The sequence below is a fragment of the Mustela lutreola genome, chromosome 6 (assembly GCF_030435805.1).
Source record: "Mustela lutreola isolate mMusLut2 chromosome 6, mMusLut2.pri, whole genome shotgun sequence".
In the NCBI taxonomy this organism is placed as follows: domain Eukaryota; kingdom Metazoa; phylum Chordata; class Mammalia; order Carnivora; family Mustelidae; genus Mustela; species Mustela lutreola.
The window spans coordinates 18,513,441-18,536,423 of NC_081295.1; the positions used below are offsets into that span (position 1 = coordinate 18,513,441).

At 38.5% G+C, this 22,983-nt stretch overlaps 2 protein-coding genes across 2 annotated transcripts in view; both read left to right on the forward strand.

The window, feature by feature from the left end:
• Positions 1 to 13,334, forward strand: part of LOC131834545 (SKI family transcriptional corepressor 1-like) — a 223,670-nt gene extending 210,336 nt beyond the window's left edge. The window contains exon 5 of the mRNA XM_059179266.1: positions 13,254 to 13,334. The gene's annotated coding sequence lies outside the window, so the exon portion shown is untranslated. The remainder of the gene's footprint in view (positions 1 to 13,253) is intronic.
• HS3ST5 (heparan sulfate-glucosamine 3-sulfotransferase 5) overlaps positions 13,267 to 22,983 on the forward strand; it is a 104,939-nt gene continuing 95,222 nt past the window's right edge. The window contains exon 1 of the mRNA XM_059176806.1: positions 13,267 to 13,366. The gene's annotated coding sequence lies outside the window, so the exon portion shown is untranslated. The remainder of the gene's footprint in view (positions 13,367 to 22,983) is intronic.

Here is a 22,983-nt window from a genome sequence, read left to right on the forward strand (position 1 = left end):
GTAATTATCATGGTGTTGCCCAACAATAGAAAACTTCATTTTCTTTGTTCAATGGTAGAAGAAACTATTGCAAAAAATAATTACTTTTTCTATTTGAATTTTGTAGTATTGTCTAAATTTAGCACCTGATACCCACTTAGGGATGATCAGTCTCTTATTTATAAAATAAATAAATTAAATTTTATATTCATCAGTGATTATGTGAAAATCTAATGATGATAACTTATTACAATATTTCCAAGGAATGCTTATAAATACTACAATATATATTTGACTTACACACATTCTCATCCTGTTTTAAATCGTGACTTTGCTTTTACTGTGGATACTTATATTTTAAAAGTTTCAATCATACATAGAAAACATACTATTGTGTCTGATGCTAATGAAACATTATATAAAGAAGTATATGCTAATGAAACATATAAAGAAGTATCTTCCCTCCAGAGGAACCTTGTAATTTAAGACACCATGTGCACACACACACACACACACACACAAAATCAGACCCCTGAATTCCCTGAAAAAAGAATGCTTATTTTATCAAACCAAGAAAGCTCTATTTTTTTTTTAATGTTCACACTGCTGCACCAGGACTCATGTGTTAGTCATGTCTACTGTAGTCAGATCTACAGCAGTATTTTGAAATCTTGCTGGGGTCCTGAAACCACGTTCTTGTACTCGTCTATGGGATTCACAGCCACCCCAAGAGAAGCTTGCTACAAATTCAAAGAACAAGGCTATTGTTACCAAGAGAGACTGTGGAAGTCTTCTTCTTTTATTTTTTCCCCCCTGTAGTAAGGAAACTTCGTAATAATTAGGTTAGAATATGCTTTCTGACTCTGAGGTCTCATTAGAAAATTCCAAGAAATAGTCAGGATATCCCAAGGAACATTTAAGGCTGTATTGACCCTGTGGTCATTGTCCACTCAGAACAGATTCTCAGTGCTACAAAGGAAAATAGCACATTGTTATGATGAGCATTAGACACAGTTAGGCCACGTGGTATCTATGAAATTTCCCTTTGGGAAGCAGGAAGGATCTATGATTTGGTAGATTTAGACAAACAATATTTTCGAATATATATTTTTGTGAATTTTACCATGTTCTCTCTGTCAATCAGCTAGGAGGAGGGTTGGCACTCAAGTGTATGACCCTATGTCTGTGTTGACCTCCGTAATGCTCTGGAAGACTCTGCAAAGCTCTGGGAGCCCCGTGATGGATTACTGTTGGAAGATTGCGTGACTTGAATTTGAACAGTTCTTCAAATCCAGTCCATATTTGACTGAAATATGTATAGTTAATCTCTAGATAACTGAGGCAAACATAGCAAGGACAGAAAAGTAACAAAAGAGGATGACAGTGGAAGTATGACAGAGAGTCATGTGGTTCAAAGCAAGGAAATGGAGTGTATTTGGTGTTACTGCCCCAGACAGTTTAGCTCAGGACAGTTGCTATGGACTGGATTATATCCCTCAAAAATTCATAATTTGAAACCGTAGTCCCCGGTGTGATGGTATTTGGAGGTAGAACTTCTAGGAGGTAATTAAAGTTAAGCAAGGTCATAAGGATTGCGGTCCTAATCCAGTAGGATAGGTGTCCTTCCAAGAAGAGAGAGAAAGTTCTCTCTCTTTACATGTGCATGCGCCCAGGAAAGACCATGTGGGCACACAGTAAGGAGATAGCTATCTGTGAGATCTCCAGAACCTGACTGCTGGCACCATGATCTCAGACTTTCAGCACCCAGAACTGTGCTACAACAAATTGCTTAAGCTACTCAGTCTATGGGATTTTGTTGTGGCATCCCAAGCTAAGACAACACCACAGTAGTGGACTGGGGAGGTTGGAATGTTGAAGCAAAGCCTGTATCAGGCCCAATGCAGGATCCTAAGACCAGAGGTAGAGCAGAGTTTAGATAAGAGCAGGGATCAGAATAAAGACAAGACTAAGACTGTGTGGGGGACAGAGTCATCAACCAAGGAACGCTGAACCAGGATTTGGCATAGTGAGTAAGAGCTTTGGCTTTGGACTTAGCTAGGTTAACTTTTTTCTCTACCTTCTACAAGTTGCAAGACTTTAAGCAAGTTACTTAACTGCCTCATTCTAATTCCAGTACCTCACTATACATCCTATAATGGAGATAATAATGCTTTTATCACATAGCTACTGTGAGAATTAAATGATTAGTATTTGGCACAGTGTCTAGTACAGGCTAATATCTTCTTGAATTGGTAACTAAGTGTAGTAGCCAATGCCAGAGAATTTGAAGTCTAAACTGGTCTGCATTCATTTGTTCCTACTCCAAATATTTACTCCATATGTACTATCTGCCAGGCAAGATTATAGGTACGAGAGATGTAGCAGTGAGCAAAATGGACAAAACAAAACAAGCAAACAAAAAACCCTCCACTCTCGTGGAGCTCACGTCCTAGGGCATTAATGAGTCTAATCGCAAGAACCTGAGCTTGAGTCCCCAGCCATGTCCCACATACAAAAAGGTCTTGTTCTGGGCAACTCACACAGTTTCTGGTAATAGATAAATACATGTAAAAAGAGACAAAGGAAACATAGGCTGCCAAATAGCTTGTCACAGGTATGATAAATATTGCTCATTTCTTTTTCAAAAATGCATGAAGGACCCTTATTAACATGGCATCTTGCAAAAAGCTATTGTCACTCTTATTCTCTAAAAGCTTTTCTTCTCTTTCATCTCTCCCCTCTGGAAAGACAGGCTTTATATAAAGACAGTATTCTTGTCCTAGAAAGAGGTCTACCTGGATCTTTCCATTGTCCCATAATGTTTCATTTGCTTTCATGAATCTTATTTCTGGAAAACAAACAAACAAACAAAAAAACCTCAGCCTGGCAAGAAGGAAAACAGATTTTTAAACAATTTGGGAAATTAAAGCTTCACAATGATCCATTCGGAAAGGGGTCCCTTGGTGTAGCCAGCTCCCCTTCTCAACACTTGTGGAAGTCTGTAGAAGTCAGTTTGGGGAACCTCCTTAGTCTCGGGGTGTATGTGTGATCTCCTTTTTATATACATCTTTCCCTCTTGATTCAGAAGGCAAGCTAAAATGTGGAGACCTTGGCTACATAAATAATTGCAGAATGGATTTTGTTTTGTTTAGTGGCCATTTACCATGCTATTTGTTGTGTTTTTCATTCTTTTGTCATTGGGCTGATTGGAAAATGGATTTGGTTACGATTCATAAGCCATTTCTCAGATCTAAAAACCCATTATCCAAGACACTTCACAGTAACAGCATAGTAAAACAAGTTGTTTCTTTGTTGCTTTGGAAATATACCTTCTTTTCCTTTATTATTTTGAGGCACCCTGAGTTCATGTATACACAATCCAAAATCAAAATAGCTAAGGGAAGTGTTGAGATAAGCTGCCCATCATTTTCTGCCTAAATAAAAGAAAGGGAAAAGTAAGAGTAAGTGTTTTTGCAAAACTTCAACGAATACACAATTTCAGTCAATAAAGAACCACTAGAAACAATGCCGAAAACAAATTGGACTTGGTCCAAAATTCTTTTCATGTTTAAAAACGTTCAGGATTTCTTTTCTTCTTCCCATGTAAATACATACGTGTACCAGTTTTGCCCATGAAAGAAAAGTAATGTTATTTCAGTTAAGTCTCCTTTGTTTGGTTTATCACCTGGATCATGGGAAGGTATGATTTTAGAGTTTGTTGCTTTCAATGCACGCTTACAAATTAACAGGGCCAAATAAAGATAACCCTTCAAATAGCAAATAAGAGAAATTCCTTTTTTATAAAACCAGAACACCTCTCACAGGACTAGGTCCTTTGTTAGTAAGATAAATTCTAGAAATGGATTTCAGAGTAAAGACCTCAGTATTTGTTTTTATTCTTGTGAGACCAATACAGTGCTGACAAAGAGTACTGTAAGGTGTCACCATAGTTAGAAATAAAGCACATTTAAGAGTTCTTTATTGCTTTTTGAGGGTTGGGTATTGCTGTCCTTAGCCATGCTACCATTTTACAAAACAGCACTAGGAGGGTTAGATTCGCCTGAGCCCCATCTGAATCTTATAAACGCTCTTTAAAAATGTCAAACCTTTAGGAATATTAGAACGATTATAATACACCATCATTATGTTCCCATAGGTTTAAGTCTGAAATACACTGACTCTAGGAGTAAAAGGATGTATTTTTCCATTGCCCTTCATACCTTTATTATTTCCCATAAAATAGCAACCCCATGTCAGAAGACTTAGCTATTTCAAATGTTTTGGGGTTCTTTTTGTTTTTGTTTTTGTTTTTTAAGATAAGAAATGTAAACACTATTTTGATACACAGACTTGTTTCTTTAAATCTGGATGTTAGGGCACCTGGGTGGCTCAGTGGGTGAAGCCTCTGCCTTCGGCTCAGGTCATGATCTCGGGGTCCTGGGATCGAGTCCCGCATCGGGCTCTCTGCTTGGCATGGCGCCTGCTTTTTCCTCTCTCTTTCTGCCTGCCTATCTACCTACCTGTGATCTCTCTCTGTCAAATAAATAAATAAAATCTTAAAAAAAAAAAATCTGGATGTTAAAATGTGTAATACCTCCTGTTCGAAACACAGTAAATTTGTGGTGCAAGTTCTGAGCAGAGAAGGTGGGGTGGAATAGGAAAATATAACATTCGAGCCCTGGTGAAGGGATTACTTGTTAGAGAGGGAGAAGCAGATGCACACAGGTGACTGCAACAAAAATGGGAAATTGCCAAGCAGAAGGCATAAGAGCAGGATTCTCAACTCGGGCCGCACAACAGAATCACCCGGGAGCCACCAGTTCCTGACAGTAACCAGCATACAAGTTCAGACCACAGAAGAGAGTTGGTATGTAGAAATAAAGAGTAGATTTAAAACCCAGAGCTGTACATATTCAACAATTACCCCTTTCTTTGTTTTGGCGGGAGGCGGGGTTAATGGGTAGACATTTTATCATTTACCCTGGGTAAGCATTCAGGAAATGCTTTGTTACCAGTCTGACTCCATTTCCAGCCGCAACCCTGCGGAGTTAAGTTGAGTAATGTCTATACCTAAGAGTAGGCGTGCATGTATATATAATGCTCTGGGTGAATGAAAAGCAAAATTAGTTCTTTCAGAAATGTTCTCTTGGTTCTGATTAACGATAAAAATAAAAGCTGTAAGTTTCCACAAATGCTACAAGTGGCTTTTTCTCGCAATGTACCCATTTATATTTTCAGCAGCATTGGTTCATCTCTCCTGAAAAAGTCCTTCATTCAAGGACCACCTTGCAACCATAGATCATTTATGGATAATTTGGTAGATGATAGACATTCGAAATTGCTGTGACAGGTGTTTTCACATTGTTTTTACTGATCTGATAAAAAGCATATTGCCAGAAAAGAGTGTGAAGAACTTAAATTCCTCAGAATGAATGTGAAGCACCCTTTTGAAATGAGAATTGCTATAAAGAAGCATTTTGGAAAGGGATGAAGGTGGGGGGTGGGGCGAAGTCCTTGAGATGAAAATACAGTTCAGTAAAACAAATGTAACTCTTTGATGGGAACTATATGCACGGAGCTTTAATTTATTCATCATTGTTATTGTCCTTGAAATTGTTTGCTGCTAACCATCCACATGATGGCCCCGGGAAGCCCCGAAGGGAGCAGATGAAAACAACTCCATGTTTATTCCTGGTAAACTATTACAATATATTGCAGAAGAAGAAATAAGAATTTACTAAAGAGACACATAATGAAGGCTGAAGGCTAAAAAATACAGAGAGAGACTCTTTTTTGTATAAGATGGCCGGTCAGTGCCAACATTAATCTATAAAGCCAGTGGCACCTGTGTTAAGTAATTTATATGGGAATAAAAATTGTTTTATATAACTTTTGCTATGGAAACTAATATTCCGTAAGCTCATTGCATTTTTAATCTTGACTTAAGAGAAGTGCTCCTGTGACAGTTTAAAAAAATTAGAGCTCCACTCATCTCTTTGTAAGAGCTCCTTCTCTTCATTCTGTGTCCTTCCCCGCATACCCGCCGGCCCACACCCAACTCCATCCACCCACCCTCTTAGCCAAAGGCGTTTGTGAAATATGGAAGCACTTATGTCATGCTGTTACTTGGTTGGGGTATTCTTTATAAATGCCTCCTGTATTTCAGAGGTGGTTTGAGGAGGTCAGCTAATGCAATTTCACTTTGATTACTTATTTGAATTTTGGATGCAAAGAACCCTGAACCAATTCCCTGGATTTGTCATAATCATAATTTAGTTATCCACAGCTGCTTCATTAGATTTAAGGTCCTTTCAAAAGAATATTGATTATTACAGCTCCTGATTATCTAATAACAATATTCATAAGATGCCCTCTTCCTCCAGCTCCATTCCCCTGACTGGCTCATAGGTCCTGATTTTAACTATTCTCCTTTTCCAGTCACAGCACCCCACCCCCATTCCCCCCCACAGAAGTTACCACATTGAAATGACACAGCGATACAAAGCAAGACTTTCTGTTCTTTCAGAGGCTATACATTATTCTCCATAAACCCTTTCTGTCCCCTTTCAGTTTACTGTTACGGTTGCCATCAGAAGTCTGTTACCTTAACGCAAATCCTAGCATGGCATTCCAGAGTCTAACACTCTTCCATGGCTCCTGTTACCCACTTTGTACTTTCTGTGTAGAGAGAAGTGGTATAAGAAAGCCCTTGGACCCAAGTGTGAAACTTGTTTTTCCAGCTCGATGACATAATCAAATGGGAACATTAACGTTAACACACGCCAACTCAAATAAATCAATACATTTTTTAAAGTAGTTATATTTAATGATGTGTGTTATCACCAAAAGGGAAAATGTGTATATTGTCTTATATGAACTTTTCACTCAAAGGAGTCATTAAACTGTTTAACAAAGTGTTTGAGAACATCTAGAATATTCCAAGCACTTGTCTAAGCAGCTAGAGATTCAACTGTAAACAAGATAGGCATGGTCTTAGCCTTCATGGAGCTTCTACTCTGTTGGCCATCCAGGGAGATAAGGAGGCAGTGACATCACTGTATGACAAGGACTTAGTCTGGAAAGAACAGGATTCTACAGGAGCTAAAGAAAATACACTGAGAGAGAGAGTTGTCAGGGAAATCTTCATGAGGAAAGTGACCTCTAAGCTGAGTTCAAAAAGAAGAGGAGAAATTAGCTGAGCTGATTGTTATAGAGCAAGAACCTGACATACTCAGGGAATTAAAAGAAGCTCTAGATGAATGAATGAGCAAGGGTGTAGGAGAGACAGAAGAGGCCAGAAAACAGTCATGCAGGGTCATAGAGGGACACAGGATAAAGGGCGGGTTGTTGCCTTGAGGTACATTGGGTATCAAAGAGAAGTTTTCATTAGGCAGAGCCTGCATTGCCAAAAAACCAAGGATGATTTGATTTTGAAATCTATGATCTGGTAAGGAACCTCTAAGTTTAATTAAGAGGTAGCTAAATTTCTTGAGATTGCTTGACCAGTTTTCTAGAAAATTCTTTGACTTAGCTCCTGTTACATACTTATAATTAACTGACTACTGTTTCTGTAGCTTTTTTTCTCAACACATTTTTGATTGTATGCTTAAAACATGTTTTACTGATGACTTAAAAATTTCCTATTCTAATTACACACCTTTAATTTCTGGGGTTTTTTTTTTCAACCAGAAATTAATATAATTAAAAATGTTGTTGTCTCCGAGGAAGAAGTACAAAATAGAAAATGTATCAGGCTATGGCATTACACTTAGAGCCAATTCTGTGCAAGTTTAATTCCCTACGCTTGTCAAAAGTTGTTAAAACATTGCTTGCCTTTTTTGAATATAAAATGTGGGCAGACATGTACTAATATATCAAAAAATGACACTTTGTCAAAGAGGGCTTTCATGGGAGAATGTTCTGAATAAAATGTTTTCTTTTACAAAGAACCCGACCTGTTTAACATTCCAAAGCAAACACAAAAGAACGCAAAATGCCCGAACTTACTGCCAGTCACAACCGTCAGTTTCATTTACGCTTTCATACTTTTTTTTTAATGTTCCAAAAATTGTTCCCCCAAAGAATTATCAGTTTTATTCCATGATAACCCTTATTTGAAGTAAAATAAAAGTAGCTTAGACCCTCCTCAAAATGGATGCCTTTCAGACTTACTCGCACTTCTGATAGTATGAAGATGATATGGTTGCCTATGTCTACCGTTAGACTCAGTGTAATTTTATGTGAAGCAACAACTCCCTTATCTATTAGGAACACTTGCTGAGGCTAACTGTAGTTCACTCTTTGGCAGATGAAATACAGAATTAAAATCTCAAACTAGTTTTCAAGGTTTTTTTCCACAGTCATTGGAAAATCTTTTAACCTAGGGAAAGATGGTAGCCAGAAAAGAATGGAAAACAGATGGCATTTAAAGGCCTTAGCAAGATTGACAAAGCAGATGCGCCTGTATGTCTCCCTCTCCTCATTCCTCACATAGTACTTCCCTGTTGTGATTAATCTGTGATGGAGCCAAAGCTTTGGATCTTCTGGGGATTTCCAGAATTAGGATAATGGTGGATAGTTTGAATGTCAAACTGAAAATCAATAGCTCATTGGTTTTGATCACAAACTCGTATCATCTTACTGAAATAGGAGGGGTATCTCTATGTGTCTCCCACATCCTTGGCAGAGAGCGCACTAGGTCTAACTCTCCAGTGGGGATATCGTTCATTGTTTAGGGTACCAGGGAGAAGGGCTGAAAGAAATAGAAACAGATGGCAGTTGAGGTCATTGAGATACGGTATAGCTTAAGGCATCCTGGAAGGCCACATAATTGTACTAGTGTGAAAAGAAGAGAAACAGTCTGTGTGACTTCATTTCACGTGGAAGCTGAGCCTGCCCAGAATTAAAATTCCTCAAGAGTGGGAGGGATGCAAGAGTTTTGAGCTGATATCAGAGAACGGCAGGAGCAGATTCCGCCGCTAGGAGGGTTCATCGGAGAGTAGGAGACGCAGACCAGGTTTTAATGAAATACCAGAAAATTCTGTGCAGATTGATATGAGAGAAGACTGATTGATATTGGGAGCGCCAGATTTTAAATCCTAATAGCTGAGTCAAATGTGTTGCCTTCGTCTTTTAATTCACTCGCACTATGATTGCAGGGGAGAGGTATTTTGCTGTGGTAGCAGGGCTGGTGGTAAGCATCTCACAACTGAAAATGCTTCTGTTGGAGCTCTGAGCTGGTGAGCTGGGACAGTGAGACTCAGAGCTATGGAGCGCGGTTTTGCATCCGCCCCCATCACCACTAATTACATGGCCCTTGGCAGGTGCCTTAGACTCCCTAGGCCTCACTTCGTTCACCTGTAAAATGGGCCTAATGAAACCGGCTCAGGAGGCATTTAGGTCAGTGTCAACACCTATTTAGTAACTAATAAATGACAGCAATATCATTAATAGACAAATTTGCACAGCTTAGAGCAGCACCCCGAGGAGTAGGCTGCGCATGGATGCTGTTGCTCATTGCACCAGGAAACCCACTTCAGTCGTTCTTGTGGGAGGTTAGAATTTCCTCCTATTCTGTAAGCCAGGGAAAACTGGTCCTGCGTTACCACCTGTTCTCTCTGGGTTCCTTAGGTATATAAACTATGTTGTGTGTTTAAATAGAAGTTAAGGTCAGAACATTTCCTTGAAAACACATTCTGGTTCCATGGTCAGAGTGACTCAAAGATTTTTTTTTTAACACCAGTTGTTGCACACTTAGGAATTGTTTGCTAAAAACAGTGGTTCCTCCTAAATGTATTAAAAGCCAAACTTAGTTTCTAAAATTTAGATCTCTTTAAAGTTAAAACAGTCATATCCTTGATGATATAAACTTTTATTACCTAAGAAGTTAAAGTACATATCATGTGTAACAAAGGAAATGGTAGTGACATATCAATACTGGGTTCTACTACATATTAGCCATTCTGGATACCCTGCGGTCATACCTACCACCAATGGCTCATTATGAGTTACAACTGAACCAACGCAAAATGCAGAGGAACCCTGATTTATCTTAATATTAAAATTTTACAGCACTTTTTGAGCTGTTTTATAAATTAATTAATTTCAAAATGGATGAAGCAGTAACATTGAGGTTCAGCTAATTATCTGTAAATTAAATATAAGCATTTAAAATAACCATTTTAATTAAATACAAGACTCAGGCAACTAATCATTAAAAGTGGAATTGGTGACTTGAGATTTATCATTCTGAAACTACTCGCACCACACTTCTAATGAATTCTTTCCTCTACTTAAATGAAAGACAAAATGTATCTCCCCAATGTGGCAGATAACCTTTCTTGGGTCATTGTTGTTAATTTGAAATTGATTCAGAGCAAAAAAATTTGCTTTGCTACATTCTCTTAGATACAAAACTGTAGTTACTCATTGCTAAACCATTTCCAACATGACATTTTTAGTTCTTTAAACTAAAGAATTTTAAACTTTAAACTAAAGACATGAATTTTAGTTCTTTAAAAATCTAAGAAAAACCCTAGTCATTATAATAGTGCTTATTATTGCAAAAAAATAGGAATATTTTGTAAGAAAAAAATTATGCTTTTCATAGAGGAGCCTCAGAGGAAGAAAAATCTGAATAACTTGTGATTTAATTTTTTAAACTAAAATAATTTTTTACAACTTCAAGGATAATGAGGAATAATGCTTTGGATAGCTTCATTTTATATACAGTAACAATATACTTCAAACTTTATATTTGTCAGAATGTAAAAATATATTGCTATGTTCAGATTTCTCTATGGAATTGGTATATGTTTTTAAAAAAATAACCGTTGACTAGTTTTTATAGTGCAATGTAACTATCACTTAGCATGAACCATGATGCATGGTTAAGTGCTTAATAAACATTTGTAGGCTGAGTAAATGTATCGATAAGTTTTATAAAGTATCTTTTTTTATATATAAACATATAATACATTTTTATCCCCAGGAGGTAAAGTATCTTTTAAAAGATTCTCTTTTGAAACTATTTATTGTTATATGATACCTTCTACTTTATTCCAAATAGTGAATAAAGCCAAAGTGCATCTCCTTAGCACTTTGAAGGCGGGATGTTGTTCTGCTCTCCTGCCAAATACTGCTTTTCTGTGTCCTGGAATTAGTATAGACATTAAAAATCCAAAAGAGAGCAGTGCCCCTGCTGGCTGAGAGAGAGTGATGTAAAAGCAAGTTAGCTTGTTTTGTTCTTTGTGCTAAATACCTGCAATTACTGACTGTCACATTTTTCTTCTGTTGTAAAAACTGAACTAATTGAAGGTACTACCCTTAGGGGATGAGTTCTGCAGTGTAACGAATGTTGAGTGCCCTCTTGAGTTTAGCATTTTAATTATTCATAATTATAATGATTTCTGTTTATTTGGGAACTTTAGAAATAATTCTAGCTTCTCAAACAAATTGAGAAGCAGAGTGGTTGAGGCTTTGTTTTCCTCTGTCTCACATTGAGGTCAGCAGCATATGAGCACGTGAGAGGTTCTCACAAGCAATGGATCTGGTTTTCTGGCTAGAAAGTAGCCACTACCGATGTGTGCCATGTCCTGAAAAAACCGAATGTACTTTTTTTCTACTAGTTCTCTGGTTTCTCTGGAACTGTTTGGACAGTGCTGGGATAGTGAGGTGGAGAATGGGATTCAAGTGGAAGAACTAGACATAACATATGAAAGTGTGTTAATCAGAGAAGAGATACAAGAGATTTGGTAGCTGGCAATTAGCATAGTGTATACAATTTTAAAGTCTTTTTCTTGAAAAAGATGTGGGTGTGGGGTGCCTGGGTGGTGTAGTTGGTTAAGCATCTGCCATTTGATCTCAACTCAGGTCATGATCTCCGGGGCCTGGGATCGAGCCCCACATCGGGCTCCATACTCTGTGGAGTCTTCCTAGGATTCCCTCTCCTTATCCCTCTGCCCCTCCCCCCACACGCTCTTGCTCTCGCTCTCACTTTTTTTTTTTTTAAGATTTTATTTATTTATTGACAGAGAGTGCACACACAAGCTCGGGGAGCAACAGAGGGAGAGGAAGAAGTGGGCTCCCCACTGAGCTGGGAGCCTGATGCCGGGCTCAATCCCAAGACCCTGGGATCCTGACCTGAGCTGAAGGCAGATGCTTAACCAACTGAGTTACCCAGTTGCCTTTCTTGCTCTGTCTCTAAAATAAATACATAAATCTTTTTTTCTTAAGAAAAGTATGTGTGTGTAAAAGATGAATACTCTGGCCATTTGGGACCAGAATAATCTTTATATCTACTATTAAATATATAATCTATATAATCTATAATATATATTAAATATATAATCTATATAATCTATAATATATATTAAATATATAATCTTTATATCTACTATTAAATAAATATTAGAAAAGTATGTGTGTGTAAAAGATGAATACTCTGGCCATTTGGGACCAGAATAATCTTTATATCTACTATTAAATATATATTAGTGATAATGATGTATTGGGACTGTGTCCTGCAATCTATTTAGAGGTCATATATACTCTTAATAATAGCCTGAGGAAAAAAACAATGAAATATTCCTTTAAAAAAAAGTTTGGCATTGCAAACCTGTTTCATTGCAGTCTGTTTCATTTTCTCATCTCCTTCTTTCTTTTTTAATCTAATACAACACTCTAGTTTCAGAGCCAAACATGTACTCTGCAGCTAGACAATTACTCAGGTCTCTTAGTGTTCTATATTCAACTTAGGAAGAAGCAGCAAGTGCTTAATATATTCAAGTAGTAGGAAAGAAAGGTAAAAATGATTGTATGGATAATCATCATACATACATAAAAGACAGTCTGGAGTTACACAATGTGGGCATCTTTAAGGAGAGTACGTTTAACCTCTCTCACCTAAAAAACTTCAATCGCAGAAAAAAGGTTCTGTTGCAGGAACATTATCTGCAAGTGCATGTGGGCAGTCCCCAACTTACAAATCCATCTCTAATCCAAGGGAATTAAGGGTTCCATATTCCAGGGTTAGGCTCCAATGTAAGCTCTGCTATTCATCTGCAAATTGTTTAATAAAGGCCCTGGAAACACCCTTTAAAAAAGAAAGAAAGAAGGAAATCTGATCACCCAAAATATACTTCTTCCCATAACATATTTTTACCCACTGCTACTGAGGAACAGCAACAACAATAAAAACAAAAATTAAATTAAATTAAAAAATAAAAAATAAAAGACGAACTGGATAATCAGTTTTGCTCCGTCTCTACCCGCAGGTGCTAACAAGCAGGGAACAAGCCAAAAGGACCGGAGGTAGGTGAGAAGAGGCCATGGAACATCCACCGAGCAGATAATCCTCGCGGGACCCTTGCGAAGTGTCTAAATGTAGGTATGTGTCCCGAGGACTGACATGCTCTCGGTGATGGAACTTTCGGTCCTCCCACCCCATGGGTTACACATCTGCCGCCTCATCAGCCTTTGGAAAAGCCCTACTTGGCATGACATGGCACCGTCCGCGCAGATACTCCGCCTTTCAGAAACCCCTGGTGGCTGTTCCATGAGTGGTCCTTCCTCCTCTCTGGGCTTCTCAAATGTTCTAAAAAATGACTTTAAAGTGCCTCCTGCTCTCCAGTCTCAATGATCCCATGTAGAAACCTTCCCACTGACACCAAGCCTAATTTCCCGAACACAGAGCGTCTCTGCCCTTGCTGTCTCGGCTACCTGAAATAACTTTCCCAAATCCTCCTTCCTGGTTTTAGTTCTGCCTTTCCTCTAAGACCTAAGTCACGTTCCACCTACATCACAAAAAGCGTGCCTGCCGATTTTCCATCCCAGTTATGTCCTTCCTTCGAACCCGCCATAGAACTTGTAGTTACACTGCGCTCTGACGTTTGATATCTTATGTTGTGTATGCCTTTGTCTCTCCCTATGCATGTGCCCTGTGTCCTCGGTGTAACTATTTATTTCTGGAAAGGTGGGAACTGTTGAATTTTTTATACCAGAATCCAGGGTGAGGCGTAGTGGGCAGGTAATGAGCTGCTCTGCCAGCAAGGGGACGAAGCAAGATGGTGCGAACACAGATCCGCAGCAAGACTGCCTGAGCCTGAGCTCGAGCTCCCACTCAGCCAGCTAGTAACTGGCCGAGGCAAGGTTCTTCAAAAAACTCTCTGTGCCTCAATTTCCTTATCTCTAAAATGGGAATAATTAATACATCCATCCCCTGGAGTTATGGTAAAGTTTAAACCAGTTATATAAAAAGTGCTTTGAATAGTCTGATATGTATTCGACGCTCAAAAATTGTTACCAAATAATTACTGTGCGTACATGTAATAATCCATCTCAATTAAGGTTTTCAATGATGTCATAAGGTAGATTGCATTATTCCCATTCGAAAAGGAGGAAATCTATGGCTCTAAGAGGTCTGGTCATGGCCTAAAATCACAAGAAGAGGCAGAATGAGAGCCAACTTGTCTGACCTTAAACGCTGCATTGTTTCGCACTGCACATTGCCTCATACATGACTTACTGTTGCTAACGTTGCAATGTATAGCAAACAAAATTATGCTGAGATTTCACTAGCCTTGACCTTGAAAAATCTTTTCAATGTGCCATGTTTTAGTTGCCTATAAATACTTTTCTTATGGGCTAATCCAAATGTGGTGAAATTATAATTACCTTTTTTTGGGTTGTCTGTCTGGTTTGACTCAGAGGCTAAAATTCAACTCAGCAAATATTTCTGTTCCCAGGCACTCAAGGAGAAAGACAGAGAAAATACCAAATGGATAGTTTTGCCCTAGGGTATTTTATAATCTAGGTGACTCAAGTCATGGAAATAAAGCAAAACACCTCACACATTTTTAAGCTTTTCTTTCCTAGGTCCCTTTGAGATTGGCTCTTCCACGCTCCTTTCCTCACCCCGTGTCATAATATGGTCTGAACACAGGACCACTGCCTATAAAAAGAACACTTTGGGGTTTGGCTGAATGGGCCATTCAAAAGTAAACTCTAATATGTATAAGCTTTTAAATCATTTTATTCTATTTGAAATTATTTAGGAGAATTTTCAAAAAGTCCTGTTAAACTTGGCAGATTAGCCCCTCTTGGAGTATCTTTATTTTCTAGAAAATCAAGTCTGGTTCTTGTCACTGCCAAAATTCCTTGGCCGCTGCTACTTCTTTGTGCATCTGTAGTACTTAGCACTGTGCTTGGACATAGTAGATGACTGATAAATCCTTGGTTCAATGAAGTGTTGCCATCCTAGTGATACAGTAATATACTCAGCTCTCCTGGCCTACTACTGGTTTACAGAGTAACTTCAGAGGTCCTCTGTAGACCTAAAGGAGCTAGCTTTAGGTGAAGACTCAACAAGAGGGGATTGGAAGGACTAACATTTTTAAGCACTTGCCTTATTCTAGAATTTTTATTTTACATATACCATTTCATTTAACCATCAAAGTAACTCTATGATTTAGGTATTGTTATCCCCCATTTACCGACAAGGAAGCTAAAATTCAGGGTCTGACCAATATATGTAAAAATCACACAACTAGTGAAAAGAATTTCCCACGTAAGTCCAACAAACGGCGAAGTGCGATGGGGGTGAAGTGAGCCCAAATTCAGAGTCAGGACGGCAGTACCCTGTATGGACACTAGCTTCAAGTGACGCAGGCACATCAGATAACATCTTCATGCCTGTTTCCTCGTCTCATGTCACTCTATCATGAAGATCAAAACATTTGGTTTGTAAAATAGCCTTGAAATTATCATTGATGCTATAAACACAAGCTCTAGTTAATGCGTCTAGTAAAAATAGACACTGAAAGAGCTTAGAAGCCCCCCGAGTGGTTTGATTGATATGTCAGGCAGTGAAAGAAAGCAAAGGCCAAAAACAGGCCAACGCCGCGCCTTTGTAGGGGTTTTGGAGGCAGACCGAGGAAAGACTGCTCTGGCACTAATGCCAGTCCGATGCTGTCAGTCATCAGTCACTAAGTGGCGGTTTCCCATATCATGTGTCACATCATGTTTTAAAATGTAAGTATAATGGCCACAATTACTAAACTGAATAGAGGGTAAAAGGACCGAATAGAGGATAAGACAGTGGAAACAACAACAGTTGCATCAGGAGCTGTATACCTTGTGTAAAGAACGGTTGTTGTTAGGCTGCTCATCTGAAGGATTAAGAGCAGTGCTGTCCTAGGGGGGCCTGGGTGGCTCCGTAAGTTAAGCCTCTGCCTTCAGCTCAGGTCCTGATCCCAGGGTCCTGGGATCCAGGCCCTGCAAGGCGGAAGGCTGCAGTTAAGCATCTGCCTTCCACTCAGGTCCTGATCCCAGGGTCCTGGGATCCAGCCCCACATCAGGCTCCCTGCAAGGCGGGAGGCTGCTTCTCGCTCTCCTCCCGACTTGTGCTTTCTCTCTCTCAAATAAATAAATAAATAAAATCTTAAAAACAAAACAAAAAAAAAATAGTAACACTGTCCTTAAACACTTGGTTCTCAAAGTACACATGTGTATGGAACACCCCAGGGGTCTTAGTGGGAACCAGCCTGCTGCTTCTTGAAGCAATCCATCCAAAAGTTGTTCAGAGCAACTCAATACACTTCAGGTTGTGGCTGATGTCTGGTTTTGACCTTGTAAACATTGAGGGAAGTAATGTATTTGGTGAGTTTAAAGCATGTGCTTCAGTTAAGTTACTATGCTGGTAGAAACAACTTCATCTTATGAACTATAAAGTGCTTTCTATTCTTGAGCATTTTTTTTTTAAAGATTTTACTTATTTGCCAGAGAGAGAGAACAAGCGAGTACACACAAACAGGCAGAGAGGCAGGCAGAGGCAGTGAGAGAAGCAGGTTCTCTGCCAAGCAAGGAGCCCAATGCAGGACTCGATCCCATGACCCTGAGATCATAACCTGAGCCGAAGGCAGTGGCTTAACCCACTGAGCCACCCAGGTGTCCCTATTCTTGAGCATTTAATTGCATGTCTTCTGAGTTTAGATAAGTCGTCATTAATCTCAGCGTCTGATCTAATCCATGATATAAGAAAGTTACCCATATTTTTACTTTTCATTTGTTTACATAATAAGTTCCAGAAACCACCTACCAGACTTTTTTTAATTGTATTTTAACCTCAGTGACAACAGTGGCATACCTAACTGATACTTTAAACAATATTCAAGAAGTCAAAGAGAAATTAAGAAAGCACTTCTGGAAGTGTCTCTTGTTAAAGCCTGACTAGAGAAGGCTTCCACTGCTGAGATGGCGAATCTGTAACCACTCAGTTTCATCTAACCAAGTTCAGCTGCCAAGGATTTCTAAAAACATGGGCCTATGACATAACACATTTAACTTTTAAGTAGCTGCCTTAATATTTGAAGTTTATCATTATTGTTTGTAATTAAACATCTTGATGGTAGAATGGGTTGCCAGAATAATGATTGGAGTAACCACAGCAGAGAGTGGTTAATTTGGGGAACACTTTTAGAGCATTGTATCGTTATAAAGGTGTTTTTTTTTTTTAAGATTTTATTTATTTATTTGACAGACAGAGATCACAAGTAGGCAGAGAGGCAGACAGAGAGAGGAGGAAGCAGTCTCCCTGCTGAGCAGAGAGCCTGATGCCAGGACCCTGGGATCATGACCTGAGCTGAAGGCCAGAGGCTTTAACCCACTGAGCCACCCAGGTGCCCCTGTGAAGGTATTTTGTACACTATTAGTCATTATACAAATATTATTTATAAGAATAACATTTATGATATCAAGTTATGTTTTTCTGCAAAGATGTGAAATATAATGGAGGAAAATTTTCCTACTTTTACTTAAAAAATACTCATGAACATAGGTTCTTTAACACAGGGCAGGATAGCACCTGAGAGAAGACTCATAAGAATTACTATCTGTACTGTAACAGAGTGCTTGTTCTATGCTAGACACTGTGAAATATATCACTTTGAATTTTTAGAATGTCCCTGCAAGATTTTGTTTTCTTCATATACCCACCTATGCAACTGGGACTCAGATCCATTAGTAAATAGATTAATAAACTAGCAAATGGTAGATCCCCAAGGTAAAGATGTTTTAGACTGCTGTACTCATACTCTTTAACTATTGGGGAAGCCATCTTCCTCCAGAGGCAATAGGAAATAAGAAGTCAAAAGAAAAGCTCTCAAAACAAAAATGATAATCGTAGCTACCATTTATTAATGTGCCAGATGTGGGGGTAGGTGCCACAGGTGCCCTTGAATTCATTAGCCTCATTAACAGCTCAAAAGGAGTTCATTCATCTCCGGTTTTTCAAGTGAATTGGATATTAATATTTTCTCTTGCCTTGTGAGAATTTTAGAGTTCAAAGGCACTGAGTCACAGATCCAAGATGGCATGCCCAGTAAGCAGCAGAACAGAGTTACCAAGTCAGGTCTTGATGAGTTCCAAAATCCATATTCTTTCTGCAGAATATTATAAACTAAAATACATTTCTGATTTATAAAATAAAGATTCTGCACTGCTGCATACTGTTTTTTCTCTACTGTTTTTTCTCTAAATTTATTCTAAGAATGATTTTAGTTTTGTTTAGAAGTTACTGAGCTTTCTGTGGCTAAGGAATTTTCAGAAAATGAGTATTAATTCAATGAATATGCACTACTTTGTGTTTATCCTAATGGTGCCCAAGTTTACAATAAAGTCATATTGTAACATTATAAAATCTCATGTGATCGACTTATATTTCATAATCTAGAATTTCACTAATAACTTAAATATGAAAACAGATTTATTAAGCTCACATACAGAAATTGCTGCTCGGGAATACCACAAGTTACCAGCACAACTGAGTAGCTTTCATGCTAATCTTGCAGGAAGCCTAGAGAGGCATTTTGCATTCATTCATTAAACAAGTGTCTACTGATTGCTAATTATTTTCATAACTTCATGCTAGGGAGATTGGCAGATAATAAGAACACAAACACCACTACCCTTTAAAGAGTTTTACAAATTAATTAAAGAGAAAAGACTAGGAAACCATTAAGCAATGATAACTGAAGTTAAGCCATGTTGCAACAGCGAAATAAATCATTTTAATACCAAAACAAAAAACCAAACAGGGACGCCTGGGTGGCTCAGTTGGTGAAGCCGCTGCCTTCGGCTCAGGTCATGATCCCAGGGTCCTGGGATCAAGTCCCGCATCGGGCTCCTTGCTCAGTGGGGAGTCTGCTTCTCTCTCTGCCTCTGCCTGCTGCTCTGCCTGCTTGTGTTCTCCCTCTCTCTCTCTCTCTTTCTCTCTCTCTGACAAATAAATAAATAAATAAAATCGTTTTAAAAATAAATAAAACAGTGGATGTTCCCTTTTCATGGCTAGAGGTGCTGACTATGGGTTGAAGTAGTGGAAAAGGCTTCATCGAAGGCAGGCAGCTGGCTCGGCAGAGAGGATGGACGGTGCCTGCCCGACGGGAGCTGTGGTAGAAGTGGCCGAGCAGCAGGGGCATTTATTATCCCGTAGCTTTGTGCAGGGGAACTAGAAAAGACGAGATGAGACAAGGAGGTGAGGCCAGATAGTCAAAGGCTCTGACTCTAGCTGAAGACTCTGACCTTTGGCCTCCAGGGGGTGCGAACTCATTGAAAATTTTTGAGCAGAAGAATGACATCATTAAAAGAGTGCTCTAAAAAAGATGAATTTGCCAGGAGTCGGCAGGAAGGATTGGTAGAGATCGGGAGCAGAGAAACCACCACCGTAATTCAGTTCTACGGGGATGAGGTTGTAGACAGAAGTGACAGTGGGATAGCGGGAAAGAGTAAGTGCAAGAGACAGTGCAGAGAAGACCAGGAGAGAAGGTGACGGTATGTGGGGGAGAAAGACACAACATAGACCAAGTTTACCTTCTGTTTGGGAACTTTTTTTTTTTTTTTTTTTTTTTTTTTTTTTTTTTAATTTATCAGAGAGAGAGAGGGGGAGAGAGTGAGCACAGGCAGACAGAATGGCAGGCAGAGGCAGAGGGAGAAGCAGGCTCCCTGCTGAACAAGGAGCCCGATGTGGGACTCGATCCCAGGACGCTGGGATCATGACCTGAGCCGAAGGCAGCTGCTTAACCAACTGAGCCACCCAGGCGTCCCTGTTTGGGAACTTTTATATTTCATAAAGTATATAGAGTTCCCCGACATTATACACACTGTTCATGGTCTGAGGTGCCACTGGGTGCAGGAACATCTTGCTTTTATTCCCTGTAGCATTTCTTTTAGCAAAATCTGCAGTGAAGTTCTGATTTCCAAGAGATAATAAATATGATTATAAAAATGCCTGAGAGAGTAATTGTAGCTTTATGTTGTACTAGTCCTGCTACTGTGACTGCTAATGGTAACGACTGCAGTTCTAGGATGGAAGCATAATTAGCTGTGTAATGAAAACTCAACGAAACAATCATGTTTAACTTACCCCCAAAATTTCAATTTCGTAGTTCACCTATTGTTGGTTTGTTTTGTTTTGTTTTGTTTTGTTTTTTACCAAATTGACTTTCAAAAAGTCATTAATTGTCTGGAGTACATTATTTTCACAAATATATTAATATGACTCTCTAGCAGTTTAGAGCTTCTTCGGAGCTTTCCTGCTAGGACTAATTCCATTGTCTTCGTAATGTCCATGTATAGTAATTGTTGTACTTTACAAATGGAAAAACTGAGCCATCAAGAAAGTGAATTAATGATTGATCCCAAATACCGTGAGAGCTCAAGAACCTATCTTACCTATGGGCCCGCTGGACTAGAGAGATCAAAATAAAACTAGGAAGACATTGATAATCTTTTTAGTTATCTAGGTTTAGTGAAATACCCTGTGCCAGGCAAATGTGACCTCTTTACCTAGAACACACACACACACACACACACACATATGCATGGATGCACATGTACACACACACACACACATACACACACACACACTCCTTCTCTCCCTCCATTGCATTACAATGATATATCTTAGTTACTTCAAAAAGCAAGTGTCATTTTAATATTACTTAGATGCTGTTTTTAATGCCTCGAGTAAAACATATTGTAGCTTCTAATATTAATTCATTCCCCACTTAGAATTGTTAAAAATATTTATGATCTGGTATAGAGCAAAGCATTTTGTTATCCATTTTCTCCAGCTTTGATATAAAAGCATTCTTCAGCTGTTTTCTAGGGACGGATGTTGTCAAAGTTTGATGGTAATTTATGTTGTCAGTCCATTAAGTTGATTTTATGGCAACCAACACAACTATTGTCCATTTATGAGAAACCCGAGGACCACTCCGGGTCTCCACGAAGGCCGTTTGATACCTGCCCTCTCATATGGCTGACCTTGAGGGGAGTTGACTTTGGTAATTTATGGCAAACACCATCTAGGAAGACCTATTTGCAAGATTCACTGTCATTTAGTGCTAAATGATCATTGCTGAGTCCAGAGACAATCTGAGCTCCTGACAGAGCAATCCCATAAAAAATATTGCCTACCCACCCAGGTGTCCTTTCCAATTATCTGGAGTAGAAATTAATACTTTTAAAAGCTGCTAGTTTTTGAAAGGTTATTACAATTTATTCCAGCGGTTTCTTTTCCACATTATGATGAATTAGTTTATTACACCATTATTTTCCGTGTCAGCTTTTTAGAAGATTGAACCATAATGTTGAAACATTAGTGTGAATGGCAAACATACTACTTTACAGCTGAGTAATATATTTCTTTGAGAAAAATGTGCTCAGTTTTTAATAACAGGTAATTTTATGTTTATGTTCCCTAATGCTGTTGTCAGGTGTTATTTATTTCTGTTTGGTAAGAACTGGAGAACTTTCTTTTAAAATGTTAATGGGGAGTTTAGACAGATTTTAGAGTCACAGTAAGAATATACTACTTAAAAGTAGAAAATATAAATTCAAGTGGTTTTTTTTTTTTTCCCCCCTGAAAGCTAATCTTTTCTAAGGTTTTCTTGACACCAATTTAATGTATGAAGACTTCCAGGGAGAGTGATACTACTCTCAATTTTTTCCTTAAATTCAGTTGGCGGGAGATTTTTTTGGTTCATTTTTCTAAGGTCTTAATGACTTCCGAGTTTTTCTTTAATAAAACTTCTTTATCTTAAATGATGTCTTTCTTCATAAATAATTTACTGATATTCTGTCATTTACAGGTGTTTTGTAAATAATACTAATTAGCATTATGATGGAGATTTATTTTTTCAGTCATTATTCTTTATTATATATTAACTAAAATAGTAAAGAAGTATGGGTAATTTCCTCTTTATCAGGTATTTTAAAAATACTCATTGTACCTGTCTGTGACAAAGATTGATGAGAAACATTCTACCGAGTGCCCAGTGGAGTGGACCTTTATTCATAGAGCAAATATATTTTTAATGCTTATTGTATGCCAAACATTACACAGCTGTTCATAGTTGGGACATGGCCAGAGCAACAGTTTAGAAATCCAGTCTTTTTTATTTCTGTTACAATTATTTTTATCCCTATAGTTTAAAAAAAGAAATACAACTCCGCAAAAATTCTGACTCTTGAGTAAACTGAGCAAAGAAGCAAATTCAGTAACAACTTGGAAGTTTTACATTTGCTACCTCCAATCCAACAAATGCTTGCCAAAGGAAATACTGTTTTTTGTTTTCTCATCAAACACATTTGTTTCTTTAGCAAATGTTTTCAATATTGAAGTATTTATTTTTGTTGACATGCCTGAAGCAAATGTTAGTTTTAGCAGAATTAAGATTCACAACATTCTTAAGTTTTTCCCATGTGCCTGAGAATTTCTTGATAATGGAGGAGATGGATAACGGGAAGTGCCAAAGTTTCTCCTTTTGGGGGGAAAGGGGTATGATTTTGCTGACGTATAACAGACATGCAGTAAAAAAGATGCACATGTAATAAGCATACAGCTCAGTGGTTGTCGCGAAGTGAACATACTTAGTAATCGACACTCAAAGCAAGAGACAGGGGCGCCTGGTTGGCTCAGTGGGTTAAGCGTCTGCTTTCGGCTCAGGT